The sequence below is a fragment of the Empidonax traillii genome, unplaced genomic scaffold (assembly GCF_003031625.1).
Source record: "Empidonax traillii isolate 1590-97213 ecotype Southwest subspecies unplaced genomic scaffold, ASM303162v1 scaffold428:size834259, whole genome shotgun sequence".
NCBI lineage: Eukaryota > Metazoa > Chordata > Aves > Passeriformes > Tyrannidae > Empidonax > Empidonax traillii.
The window spans coordinates 580,006-593,569 of record NW_020955621.1 but is presented as its reverse complement, the minus strand read 5'-3'; the positions used below and the strand labels follow the sequence as shown (position 1 = coordinate 593,569).

At 44.2% G+C, this 13,564-nt stretch overlaps 1 long non-coding RNA gene across 1 annotated transcript in view; it reads right to left on the bottom strand.

Moving 5' to 3' along the window:
- LOC114062725 overlaps positions 1 to 11,134 on the bottom strand; it is a 65,220-nt gene extending 54,086 nt beyond the window's left edge. Inside the window, exon 1 of the long non-coding RNA XR_003572437.1 lies at positions 10,916 to 11,134. This is a non-coding gene — a long non-coding RNA (uncharacterized LOC114062725). The remainder of the gene's footprint in view (positions 1 to 10,915) is intronic.
- Between the last annotated feature and the right edge of the window lie 2,430 nt (positions 11,135 to 13,564).

Sequence of the window (13,564 nt, the reverse complement as noted above, 5' to 3'; positions counted from 1 at the left end):
GTTCCACACACTGAGCCCATCTGAAGGGTTTCAGACCTACTCTGAAACCCACAGATTGCTTGTCAGGTCACTTAAAAACTGATAAGAACAGAAACAGAAAGTAACATGTATCAAGCATAAATCAAAAGTGGCATCAGTATTGCCAAAGAACTCTTGGTTTGCAAGCACTGACACTTCTCTTTCCATCCCATTGATTAAAATAAACTCACGCAGTCATGGATAAGAAGCACTCAAGTTGAAATGTTAAACTTGCCTTACGGTACCTAATATAGATTAGGCTCACAAATATCAATCATCTGAGACTGTATGAGATGATTTCAGGACTGGATGTGGCCCTGAGTGTCCTCAGACACTTTGGAGGTCAAGCCGAACAAACCCAACCATGCAGCAGAATCTTTTCATCATCATCACAACTCTGACTCAGGCCCACAGCACAAAAATACTGCACTCTTAGCCTTAGAAGGACAAAAAGCATTAAAGGCAAATCATATGCATTTTGTACAACAAAATGACTCTTTTATACCATTATGTTTTGATTTCCTCAGGAAAACTAGGACAATTAAAGGCAGGAAGGAAGATCATAAATCTGAAAGAAGAGTAGGGGATCACCACTCACCTGAATAGGAAGTTTAAAATATTCTATCATTGACTCACCACGATTTGGAAATGGTATAGCTTACTCTTGCTTACAAAACAAAGAATAGATATTATACTTATGAATTAAAATAGACTTATGGTGATCTGTACTCAAACAGACAAAATAGCTGCATTAGTTTTAATTACATGTGTTACCCTTTCATGGTGTAGACATACAGTGAATAATAGCTAGTTCTGGGAGCCATTATGTGAAAATGATGAGTTAGTCTTCAGCCTTTTAGTCAAAATAAACTCTCCATCACAAGACTTGGCCATTTACAAAACCATTCAGCCTCTAACACATTGCCCATACCAGACAGATAAACATGACTCTTTCGACCAGAGAGACAGGTATATGTAATATCTAGTTAGCCATGCTCTGTAACAGTTGTTTTCTGTAATAGTCTTCCTTCGTATAAAAGAATTCGGTGGGAGAGCTGAAATTAGTATAAAAATCCATAATATATATGTTCTTAATCAAGATGAAGTACTCCACTGTGCAGGAAGTTGTGCATTTTTATATTAAATCTTCTCCCCATCTCCCACCATTATTTAATAGGTAAAACAGATGAAATGTGGAGAAGGATAGTATTAGACTTATCTCCTGAAAGGGAACTGCAATACATAAGGGTAGGAAGATTAAGTAACTTGGGTTACAGGAAGCTGGGTTAGGAGTAGGAACTGACCCTGGACTACTTGCTCCACCTTCCCAACCACGAGCCTGCCCTTCCTCTCATTTAATAACAGCAAAGTGACGTGTAATTTGAAGATTAGACAATGTAACAACTCCTTTGAAAATATAAAAATTAATTTTGGGACCTTGATTACCAGTCCCAAATCTAACAATTGTTCCCATATCTGCATATTCCCCTTGTGACTGTTCCTCTGAAACAATACTTATGCAAGCGCCACATTGTCCAGTCAGAATAGCAGCCCTGGAGCCTTGGGATGCCCCTTAAAAACCATTTTCAACAGCTCATAGCTCCTGCACATGCGTGGCCTTTCCCCAGTAACCAGGCTCAAAAGGCAGATAACTCAGCCAGCATTTGAGCAAGATGGTGCCTCACTGTGGCTTCTGTGCAGCCAAAACACGCTTCTGAAATGGGCAGGGTAACCACAGATGAGCAGATCCCAAATATTTTGATAGACAGAGCCCCATAAAACATCAAGTTGGAAACTCGGCAGCCCACGGACAGCCATGACTTCAGCGGCTGCTCCAACCTGTATCTAAGCAGCAACCCACATGAGTCAAGTGGTGGGAGTGAATTTCTCATCCCCTTCCTTCAGAGCTTCCTCTGGTGTTGCTACAGTCACTGTTACGGGTACCCGAGTGATGCCGTGTGATTACAATGCTCTGTCACCCTCCCAAACATGTGGGTGGATTTCATATCGCTTAGTAGAGTGAAAGCCTTCCCATGGAGAAGAATTGCCAGGAATTCCTTAGCCTGCTGTGAGCAATACTGCCAGAGCAGCGAGGTGAAGAGCTGCCACTTGTGGTGAAGATCAGATAAGAATGAGGAGTGTCTCTGCTGGGTGCAAATTCAAGAGCAGAGGGCCTGCTGCAAACACATCCTGCCATGGGCTTCTGAGAGCTCTGTGTTAATAAAGGCTTGGAGATGATGTGTGTGAAAACAAAGAAAAAATTGCTATCTGGCAGAGCACATTTTGAGATTCCTGGAACATAACTCGTGCTGGGAATCCCAGCCAGGAGTCGGTGGGCAGACAACTCAGAGAAGCAGGAGCACAGGTGGAACCAGTGCTCCAGCAGTTTTGTAAGGAAATCACTGAAATTCTCAATAAGTCCTCTCATCTTTTTCCAGATTGGTGGTCCACAGAGAAAAGAGGGACACTGCGAGATGATGGACAAAGCTAGGGTTCAGGTGTAGCATTAATATCTTGTTTATGGTGAAAGTCTAGTTGAGGTTGGGAGCTAACAGGAGTAAAGTCCTTGAGGTGTGGCACTGTAGCATATCTGTCTCCCAGTTCCCACACTGAAGAACTGTGGTACTACCACAGGGATATCAAGAAGAAGGTGAGATTTATCTCTCCATTGGCCCACATTAATTAGTCTCCAAGAAAGAGGAACAAATAGCACCACTACAAAGGACATCTGCAAACTTTCTTCTGTGACAGCATCTCCTTGTAATAATTTTGTCCTTTTCTTTACCAGCTGATGTTTGCCTTGCCAAAGCCTGTTTGTACACATCTGGAGTGATCTAACCCTGTGCCACTGAGATTTTCCACCTCTTCTGCAGCAACATTCCTTCCACTCACTATGACACTTTTGCCCCAGTATTCAAACTCTGATGATTTTGCTTTCATTTGCACACCTACTGGCCCAAGGAACATTGCCAAAAATGTGACTGTAAATGTACTGTGATCTCAGAGGCAGCAAGATGATGACTCTGTGGAGGTGGAGAACCAAACACATGACCAGAGTATATGGTGGTTTTAAACCCTATTCTTCCAGACGATGGAGACCTTTCCAAACTGCTGGAGATCCTGTGAAGTTGTCAGACCATTACCCCATTCCCCGGTCCAAGGGTTGGTCATGTATATAGCCCCACCAATACTCTCTGATGAGCCCTGGTTCTCCCTCCCACTCAGTAGCATTCTTTCATGGTAAGGTTTGTCTCTATGTCAAACTAAACCCTGCTGCCTTCCTTTTTCTTTTTCTTCTTTTTTTTTTTTTTCCAGGCTATTTATGTGTTTATTTCCTTTGATCTTCCTAGTAAATAGGTCATTCCTTCCACCCTCTTGTCTATACCAGTTAATCTACAATATTACCTGTTTGCCTGCACTCTTTTCAGTAGGCCCTGCCCCAAGTGGTATTCCTATTAGCACTTCAAAAGCAGATTGATCTGAGTGTTTTTAAAGAATTATCAGCTGTAGCTTTCTATAAACATTAGCATCCAAAGAGCTCTTCTAGATTACTCCTCTCCACAGTCTCTGGGGTTACTGCTTTGACCTCTCCTCAGTGAACAATGTTGCCCTGTGGATGTTTCTGCCCTTAGATTTTTTCAATTTCTTGCTATTCCCACTATGTCCCACTCTTCATTTATTGAAGTCCCTTTAGGACGGTGCTTCTAATAAATGATTTGCAATTCACACTCCAGCTGAGTGTTATCTTTGAATTTGATTGATGTATTTTTCTTCTCCTTCCTCGATGCTACTGCAGATGAATATAATGTCCAACACAGCAGGAGTCCCTGAGGAGCCCAGCATGGCAATATTTAAAAGCATGCTCCACTTTCTATTGTAGGGGCTGATTTTAATCTCTTTCATTGTTATTCTCTGTATCCACCCTACATCTTTCTTGTAATGCTTTGGGCCCAGTCCAACCACTGTTAATGTCAACTGTGTCTGCGTGGAATCCTTTAGGGATGGATCAGGATCTACAGAAATACCATGTCTGAAGAAACTGAGTAAAATTACTTACTGAAATCAAGGAGCTTTCTGCAGAAGAGTTATCTGTACAACCAGCTGTCTTGTCTGTGAGTGAGACCCTTACAGGCAAATTTTCTGAGTGACTGTATCCCTTCTTCCTCCCACCAGCATATTCCACTGCTGTGTACACTCATCCCACAAGATGGATAAGCAGTTGCTTATCCTTCACTCTCCCCACCCAACACTTCCCACCCCCCCGTGATTCTCCTCCTTCCATCAACACTGTGAGTATAATCTGCCTGTAAGGTCTATCACTTGGGTGCAACTGCTTTTCTTAATGTGACCTCTCTGTGTATGTGACACATTTCTGATTTTTTTTTTCCTCCTGCAGAACAACTACCAGTAGTTTCTGAGTATTAGAGACCAAGTTTCACCTGGAAAGGATGTCAAGTTAATTGATCTGTAATTCCCCTTTTGGAAAAGAAGCGTGATGTTTTCCCTCTGCCAGTCACCAGGGCTTCCTCAGTTCTCCAGGAGCACTTCAATATAATGGATAATGGGCCTAAGAGTTTTTCAGCTAATTCCTTTAATACCCTTGGGTATGTACCATCTGGCCCTCTGTGCCGATTTGAATGCATTGTGCTCTTAATATTTCTTTGCTGTTTCTTTAATGATTTTGCTAACTTTTAGCTCTCAGCTTTTTGGCTTTCGTTTGACTGCTCATAGCACACAATACTTTTAAAGGAATTTTAGAAAACTGAAATAGGTGGTTTTCTTTTTTCAACTCACTTTTTAAATTAGTCTTTCATCAAGAAGCATTGTGTATCAAAAGTCTGAGCTGCAGTTATTATCTTTTACCTTATCCAAGCAAGACTGCATCTACAGTACATTTTATGTGATTTGAAAGAGAGAGGCAGCAAAAAATTTTTTTCTTAGCCAGATACCCTGTATCCAAGTCTTGTCTTCTCAATACTGGTAGGGCATTTTCTCTTCTTCCTATTACATCCTTTTTTCTCTCTCTTCAAGTGCATTTATGTGACCCTGCTTACGTCCTTCAGATACTTGTAGACTCATGTCTGCTATTTTCTTATCGTTTTGCCAGTTTGTATCCAAGCATCACTTTATCTTCATGAATCAAACCCACACCAAATGATCTGATCATGTCTCTACTCTTCTCTGAGGCCTCTGATTTTACAGTGTTTGGCATTGAGATTCCAAGAAATCAACAACAACCTTCCAGCTGTATCTAAGCCAGGCAGGTTAGCTGATGCCTGCTGAGCATGGCAGGGTCTTTTGCAATGCCAGCTGGCTGCCAAAAGTTACACGTACATTTTCCTCCTATGTCACCTCCCAGCCTTTTCTTAACGTGGCTGCTTCTGAGTGTCCTTCGGAGATATTTTTTCCTGAGTGCTGGTAGCCTACGTTATTCCATGTTTCATGTTGCTATTTCCTGGCCACATGGCTAATCTCTGTAGGTGCCACAGGGTTAGTTCTCTGTACAATAACATTCCAATCTCCTCCCATTTTAGCATCAACACCATCTTGCTGTACTGTGCATTTTCCCTGTCTACTTACACGTGACTTGTTTTCATTTTTCTCCACACTTTAATTTCTATTCTCCAGTATACTTCCCAGAATATTTTTCCTTTAAAAGATATATGTGTATCCTTTTCCTTTTTTTAAAACAAACAAAATTTTTTTTCTTCCTTTCCACATAGGCACATTAGACACAGCAGGTTTATACCTGTCTGCCTCTAATACATTGTCTCCTTGAAACAGGAATAGAAAACAATGGGTCTTCCCACATGCTGAAAGATCTAGTAAAAGGCAAGTAAAATTCAGTAGATGAAACAGCAAGTAGGCAACACAACTACCCAGGGCATGGTTACAGGACGGTATTGGTTTGTCTGTGAATCAGTCCCAGTACAATCCATTGAGGCTGGAAGGGTACAGTCTCCTTCCTTCTTCCTTTCAGGTGGCACCAAATGAGAAAGTTCCTGGCTTGTCTCAGGTCAGACTCACTAAAAAGACTGTACTGGAGCTGCTCTGCTTCCTCAACTCCTGCATGGGTGGGGAGGCCGGAGCGGGTCAGTTCAGCCTCCTGAATGCTGCCACCTTTGATGACACTGATGCTGTCAGTTAATGGTATTCCCAAGGCTGCTCTCAGGACCCAGCCACCCTCTCTCCTGCATGGCACAGGCCCTGAGCATAGCCACAGAATGCCTTGGAGGGCAGCACCAGCCCCACATTCCTCCTCAGCCCCAGAACTCAGGGTCCTGGCAAAGACCTGGGGAGTTCCCAGGCCCCTCTGCACAACATTAGCAAGGAGACCCTTGATCAGCAGACAGCTTGAATGGCCTTCAGTCTTCTCCAGAGGCTGCTTCCAGTGTCATATGGATGTCGTCTTCAAGCCAGGCAGTTGTGGTTGCCTTCCCTTCACCCTGACTTTGGAAAAGTGTCGTGCCATGGACTCCGGCACTCCATTCCTTTGGCACATCCAATGAGGCTGTGTCTGGATATGGACTAGCCCATGCCTGTCAAAATGCTGGATGGGAAGCAGAGCAGGAAAGGACACTCGATAACTTCCCTGAGCCTTCAGGCTCCAGAGGAGAAATTACCCCCTTTTTTTTTTTTTTTTTTGCAGAGACAATAAACAAAGGACTGCATTAAAACCTTTGTTTGCAGGAGATCATGAAGATTTCAGAGATACCATACTCCCCTGCAGGAGGAGGGATTAAGAGTGTTACAGAACAGATTTACAAGCCCTGGAGAGAGTAAGTATCCAATGGAAATCTTTGGCAACCTCCTTCCCTTCCTCTTCTGAGTCTCACCCTGGCTTCTGGTAACAGAACAAAACCACCAGCTCTTGCTTATTTTAATGTATTCTCTATTTTGCCCTGAACCCAAATGAAACATCAAAGGTCTGGCTCAAGCACTTGCAAGTAAAAATAGCTCTAAAGCCAATATATTTAAGGCCCTTGTATGATATCTCTGAAATAATTCATCCTAAGCCCATGAGAGGGGAATGGTGTTGTTTGTTGAAGGAATGTGCGTGGTGCTGATAGTGGGCAGTCCTGACATGTAAAGAGCAATGAGTGATACTGCAAAACAGAAGGAAGGTGAGAAAAGGGGCATGAAGACTGCATTACACCGTATGGTGGAAAAAGAGCAAAATATATTTAAGATAAAAGCCAGTTTCAAGATGCCTTTATTTTCTTTCCAATTTGATCCTTCTCTTCTCTTCTTAGAAAATTAGATTTGAATGTGCCTTTCTTGGTACACAGTAGAATGGTGAATCTTGGTACATCCTTGTTACACAGGGGCACAACCCTCTCTCCTCCACAAAGTAATTTGTTTATAATCATCCAGGACTCATTTATTCTCTGTGATGTGCCTGTTTTTGAAGTAAGATAAATCAAGGCTATGAAGGCATCAGGTACATCCCATGTAGTCCCTTTATCTTCATTGTTCTGTATATGAATAAAACACTATGCTTTCTGTTTTCTATTACTATAGACTTCTGTCTTAAATTCCTTGGTTTCATAGGTAAATAATATTTTCTCTTTCCATCTTCTAGTAATAAGACATATGTATCTCTGCAGTCATTAATCCATGCTGCCTTTGCATCCGCACTTTCTCACTGAAACTTGGGCAAGGATGACTTGAGCCATTGTGATGCCCATACCAGCTGGGATTTTCTGGAATAGATCAGTGTAAGTCCTGTCTTCCTCACATCCGATGTTTTTCATCACCGCTTTTTCATCAAATTGTTCCCAAACGCAACATTTCTAATTAGTCATTCTCGGATACGATGGAGGGGTGCCGCAGGGTATTCCACAGACTCCTGCCTGTCCTGGCAGACAATTCATGAAATTACTTTAGTCATGAAGGAGGTTTTCTTCACTACGGTGGCACTCAAAAGAAGTTGGAAAAGTACACTGGATTTTAAGAACACACGTCCTTCAAAGGCTGCTACACAGACAAACCCACTGAAGTGAGAATATCCTTATGGCTCACCAGTGAGGAACATGAACATGGACATACGGAGCAGATGCAGGTTTCAAACCACTGCCTGTGATCAGTGCAGCTGAGAGTCCCATTAGCTGAACCAGAGAAGAGGACAATGATGGGTCAAAAATGGACAAATACAAAAGGAACAAATGCTGGAGGGTGTGAAAAAAACCCAGTCTTATGTCTTGCAACTCTCAAAACCATTCTATTAAAATGAGGGCTTGCTGCAGTTTTTTAAGCAGGATGAACAAGATAAAAAGGGCTTGTTGGTGTTGGATGCTGAGGCAGTGTTTAAGACATCCCTGACTCACAGCCTGCAAGCTGGGACTCGTTTTGCAAGTTCAGTCTCTGTTCAGATAGGATCAGGGAACGTCTCTGGGCTGGATTGCGAAGGAAGCAGTCTTGCCAAATATGCTCTGCCCACAGCACCGTCCAGACCCGTCAGATGATATTTCTCCTAATTTTACTAATGTATGCTTGGCCTCGATTCCACGCTACCTGAGGCTACAGCCGTAATAAAAACACGGCACACATGCTGTGGGTGGGTGCATGCAGCTGGTGGGAGTTGAGGCACGTGAAAATGAAAAACACAACCCTTTCTTAATTGCAGCACAGAAATCAAGAAACAGTGTTGTTCTGGTTCCTTTCGCTCTCCCCCTCTCAGTGGCACACCCTCACCCATAGCCCTGTCAGATGACAGAGAAAGTGACAGCAGGTTTCGTCTGTACATTGGTTGCTCCATATCCTGAGCAATGCTTGGGTTTTCAGGCAGAAGTGGGCTTGTAATGCCACACACAGCTTGTGTTCAGGTGTGGCTCCTATGGTAGGATCATCCCACGTACCCATCTTGTGGGTTACACTGGTGGATGGTGTGTGAGTGATCTAATCCCTACCTGAGGATGAAACCATCAGGCTGCTGTCTTACCACAGCCACGCAGGATGTACACTCTTGGAATGGAGTGAAAGAACCCTGGTCACACATTTGTCTCCTGCCCATGAACTGATTGCATGAACCCTTTTGGTGGAGGTGGGATGGACTGCAGCTCTGGGCCACGTGAAAATCTCAATTAGCACTTCTGTGTTTAGAAAAGTTGGACTTCCTTGGGCCACGAGCATTCCTGAATGTGCAACTTATAACAACATCGCAGCTGCAGAGAAGAAATTAAAACAGAGGCCCAAGAAAAGGCATGGACTTCTTGGGGAAAAGAAAAGCTAGCCCTAGGACCTGTGGGTTTTGTTAGGGAGGGGACATGAGGAACCTGTGGACTTCAGCCAAGAAACAGTGCTGAGTTTGGGATCATGCCCTGTTCCTGGGCCAGGTGTGCTTACTCAGTGGGGGTGTTTGCCCTTGGAGCACACTCCTCCAGCTACCAGTACTGACCCTCACCCTGAAAGGGATGGGTCAGAGAGGAACTCCTTGATGCAACCCTTATTTCTGCTCTCAGCATGTAAACACAGGCACTAGAGGGATACTCCACTGAAGGGCCAGAACATGTTGAGATGCTAATACCATCCTCATCACTGAAATCAGCCAGTTGCTCTTGACCTCCCTGCCTCATCATCCCATTAGCACGTAGTCCTGATAGTTTCAAGCTTCTGACAATAGGTTGAACTCTTGATTGTGAGCTTATAGTGAGCATTGCAGATATCAGGAATATTTTCAGTCTAAAAATTTGCATTCATCACAAGTAGCACAGTGCATTTGTTTTGATTTTCAACAACAGCACTCTATTTAGTGGGAGTATTTTTGGTTGGGTGATGTTTAGCACCTCCACTTGCTGATGCCCAACTCTACAGGATGATATGCAAGTGAGATGATGCAAGAAATAGAAAATGGTCACTTCCTTCTTCCACTTCTTCTGATTCATTTCACACACTTGGTACATTTGTGATTGTTTATTTCACTGGTCTGTTCTACCATTTGTCTTAGATACCTCAAAAACACTTGCCCAAGCAATGTACTGTCACATCAGAAGGAGCCTCTTTTCCTTGCTCTCTCCGGGGGAATCTCCACCCCTCTCTAGGCAAAACACATGAGATGCTAAGCCTTAAAATTTATGGAGTCTGATTTAAAAGCCAGGACGTCTCCTGGTCTCAAGGGAAGGGAAATGACCCTTGGCTTATTTTGCAGTCACTCCTTTTTGGAGAAGGAAGTGCTAATAAGCGCTCACTTGAGGCACAACAGCTTAGTACAAATGAAGGCCAAAAAGCAGACACGTAATTACCGTGACTGGGAACAGAGAAGCCAAGAAGAACACGTGAGAAGTTTCCCTTGTGAGCAGAGCTCTGAGAGAGACACACCAGCAGTCACAGTAATGTCTGAGACAGGAGCTACCAAACATCCAGGACTGCCCCTGGAATCCTGCTTCCCTTCCCAAGGCAGCTCAGCTGGAGCTGGGTGCTGGGGATGGGTCCATGGTTCCAGCATGGAGAGAAGACAGAAAGGAGAGGCAGCACAGGGAAAAGGAAATGCCTAAAAAACATCTCAGACATTGGTAGGAGTTAGACATGGAGACGGTCCATTGCATACCCTGCAGATATGTGACCGCTTGAGCAGTGTGAGAACAGCTCTGAAACCCCATCACACTCACCCAGGGGAAACCTCCTGTGGGATTTCAAAGCACAGCATCCCCAGGCTCTCAGGAGCCCTCCTGGAAGAGCATCAGGCCACTTGCTCCCACTGCACACAGAACCTTCTCCTCAACATGAGCCTTCCCACAACCTCCCTGGTGGGGACACCTCTTTGGCTGTGACACCTCTGAGTTGCCTGCTCCAGTTCCTGCTCCACACACCCCAAAACCGATCATGTTCCAGGCCCCACAGGGCACAACACACAAAGCAAGACGGACCCAGCACAGAAGGGGCCATTAGTTTGTCTTACCTGGCGTGGTAATCACAGACCATCAGATTTCACCTGAGTTCTGCATCTGGTGACTTGGTTAGGCAAAATATCTTGATCCTCTCAAGGCTATAGGGTCTCAGTCAAAAGTCTGGGAATGGAACAGACTGATCCTGCTGTAGTTTGATGCCTCAACAGTGGCAGAGAAGACCTTCAGTGAGCTGTGCCTCCAGAATACCAGGCAGCCAGCAACTCACTGCTGTAGAGGAAGGCAAAATTAATCCAGGTCCTTGCTCTCTGGGTCTGAGGAAAAATACAGTTTTGACCCCCAAACGCTGTATTTACTTTGACTATCAGCAAGTTAGAGCCACGAGTTCGAAAGGGGATGTGGTAACACTGCCTTCATAACTGTTACACCACTTTTCGTGTTGCACTTCCACTTATTGCCCAAGTACACTCCACAGCTCTTCTGGCCACAATTTGCCAGTGTTATACTGAATAAAGGCTTCATCATCATCATGGCTAGGCTTCGCGAACAAAGATTTGAGAGGGGCTCTACCCACGCTTGCTACAAGCGCGCTGATGGCTGAAAAGGCCAATGCGAGACAGACAAGTCCGGTTGCAGAAGGCACAGCAGAAAGACTCTCCAGGTGATATCGACAAGATGCGATTCTTTCTGCTTTGTCTTTTCTCCTCAAGAGTGATCCTGCGTGTGTTCTCAAAAGCAGCAGCGGCGTCTGGAAGCACGGTGGCCAAGCACTCCATGTTAAGTTTCACGAATTTGTGGTGCGCTGCTGGGAATGAGGTGAACTGCCTTCAGACCTTCGTGACGCTGTCATCAGCACCTTGTACAAGAGGAAAGGAGATAAATCAGACTGCCAAGGTATTACTCTGCTCTCCATTGCTGGTAAAATCCTTGCAAGAATTCTTTTGAACAGAATAAAAGCTTAGCGTGATAGTGTATAAAATCCTTACTTGCAACTGTTAATAGTTCCCAGGCAGTGTGTAAAATGAACACAAGTAGTTTCTAAAAGACTGGGTGCACCCAAAACAGGCAACAAATCTAGGAGTCCTAGACAAAAAAAAAAAAATTTTGTTTTTCTCATTTCTATGGCCTTTTCTTGCTGTTTAATACTACAAGGTCTCAAAATGGGATTTGCTGTCATGGATGTATGTAAAAACACATTCCCACCAGATCTCACAGAGATGATGCCCCTCTGTAGTGTCCTCCTCTTACAAGAGTGAGGGAATGGCAGCACCTCAGCCTCTCCTCAGTCATCAGTTCATCAGACAACAGAGGTGATTATCCTGGTGTATTGATAAATTCAATAAAGATGCTAAGGGACCTGAATGCATCCAGAGGAGGATAACAATGCCAGTGAAAAGGATGGAAGGAAGGTACCATGAGGAGCTGAGGACTTTGGGCTTGTCTTTTTTGGAGAGAAGGTGGCTAAGGAGTGACCTCATTGCTCGCTGCAGTTCCTTGAGAAGGGGAAGTGGAGAAAGAGGTGCTGACGTCTTCTCCATGGGACCAAGTGATGGGATGTATGGGAATGGTTCAGAGCTGCTCCAGATTTACGGGTCTGGACCCTCCTGCTTCACTCCAGAAGTTCAGACTTGACAAAACAAAACATTTCTTTACTAAGAGGGTGGTCAAACACTGGAACAGGATTCCACAGACATGGTCGATGTCCCCTGGCCTGTAAGTGTTCAAAGAGGCATTTGTACAATGCCCTTGACAACATGGATTAATTTTGGTCAGCCATGCAGGGGTCAGGCAGTTGAACTGCATGATCATTCTCATTCTCATTCTCATTCTCATTCTATTCTATTCTATTCTATTCTATTCTATTCTATTCTATTCTATTCTATTCTATTCTATTCTATTCTATTCTATTCTATTTCCTTTGCAAGAGACTTTTTCCCTTAGCACTCAGCTGCTGCTCGTCTTCCACACATGCCACAAAGTCCAGCTTCTCTGAGGACAGGTTGCTCAAACTGAGTCCACAGGAAAGAGCTACTTGGTGAGTGTGGTTTGGTGAGCACAACCCACCAGCTCAACCCCCTGCACTCATGCTCTGTCCTGGGGCAATGGCACCTGGCCATTTCCAGTAAGCTCAGCATCCTTTCCCTGACTGCTTCTGGGAACTCCCCACTGAATCACTCAACTCTCTGCAGATGTACATGCACTTCCTACTGCTTCTCTCTGGAAAAAACAATCTGTGTGCACACTCTTACAGCATGTGATGTATGCTGGCAATGCCGGTCAGGCAGGTATCAGCAAGGCAGAAATATATTTCCAGGAACACTGCAATCTTCAGGTCTGTCCCTTTTTGCTGTCGTATTGGAAACTGGAAGCACACTAAACCTTCAGAGGGAGGTGGTAAATGAGCAAAAAATATACTGTTAGTATACGTCTATTCCTGCAGGAGCCACGAGCTTGTATTACTGTTATATTCTGAAGACAGAGCCACATATATGATAACCACAGTGAGAACAATTGCAGCTGACCTCTTTCTCCACAACATCCAGGAAGAGGGAGAGCAGGAGTTGGATTCAGAGTGAAGAGCACTCCCCACACCACGCAGCCTTGCCCTACTGTACATACTGACTTCACTGAAGAGTATTCCCAATAGCTGGATCAGAGCACATCATGCAGGAAAACACCCTTTCTTGCTGCAACAAAGTGGG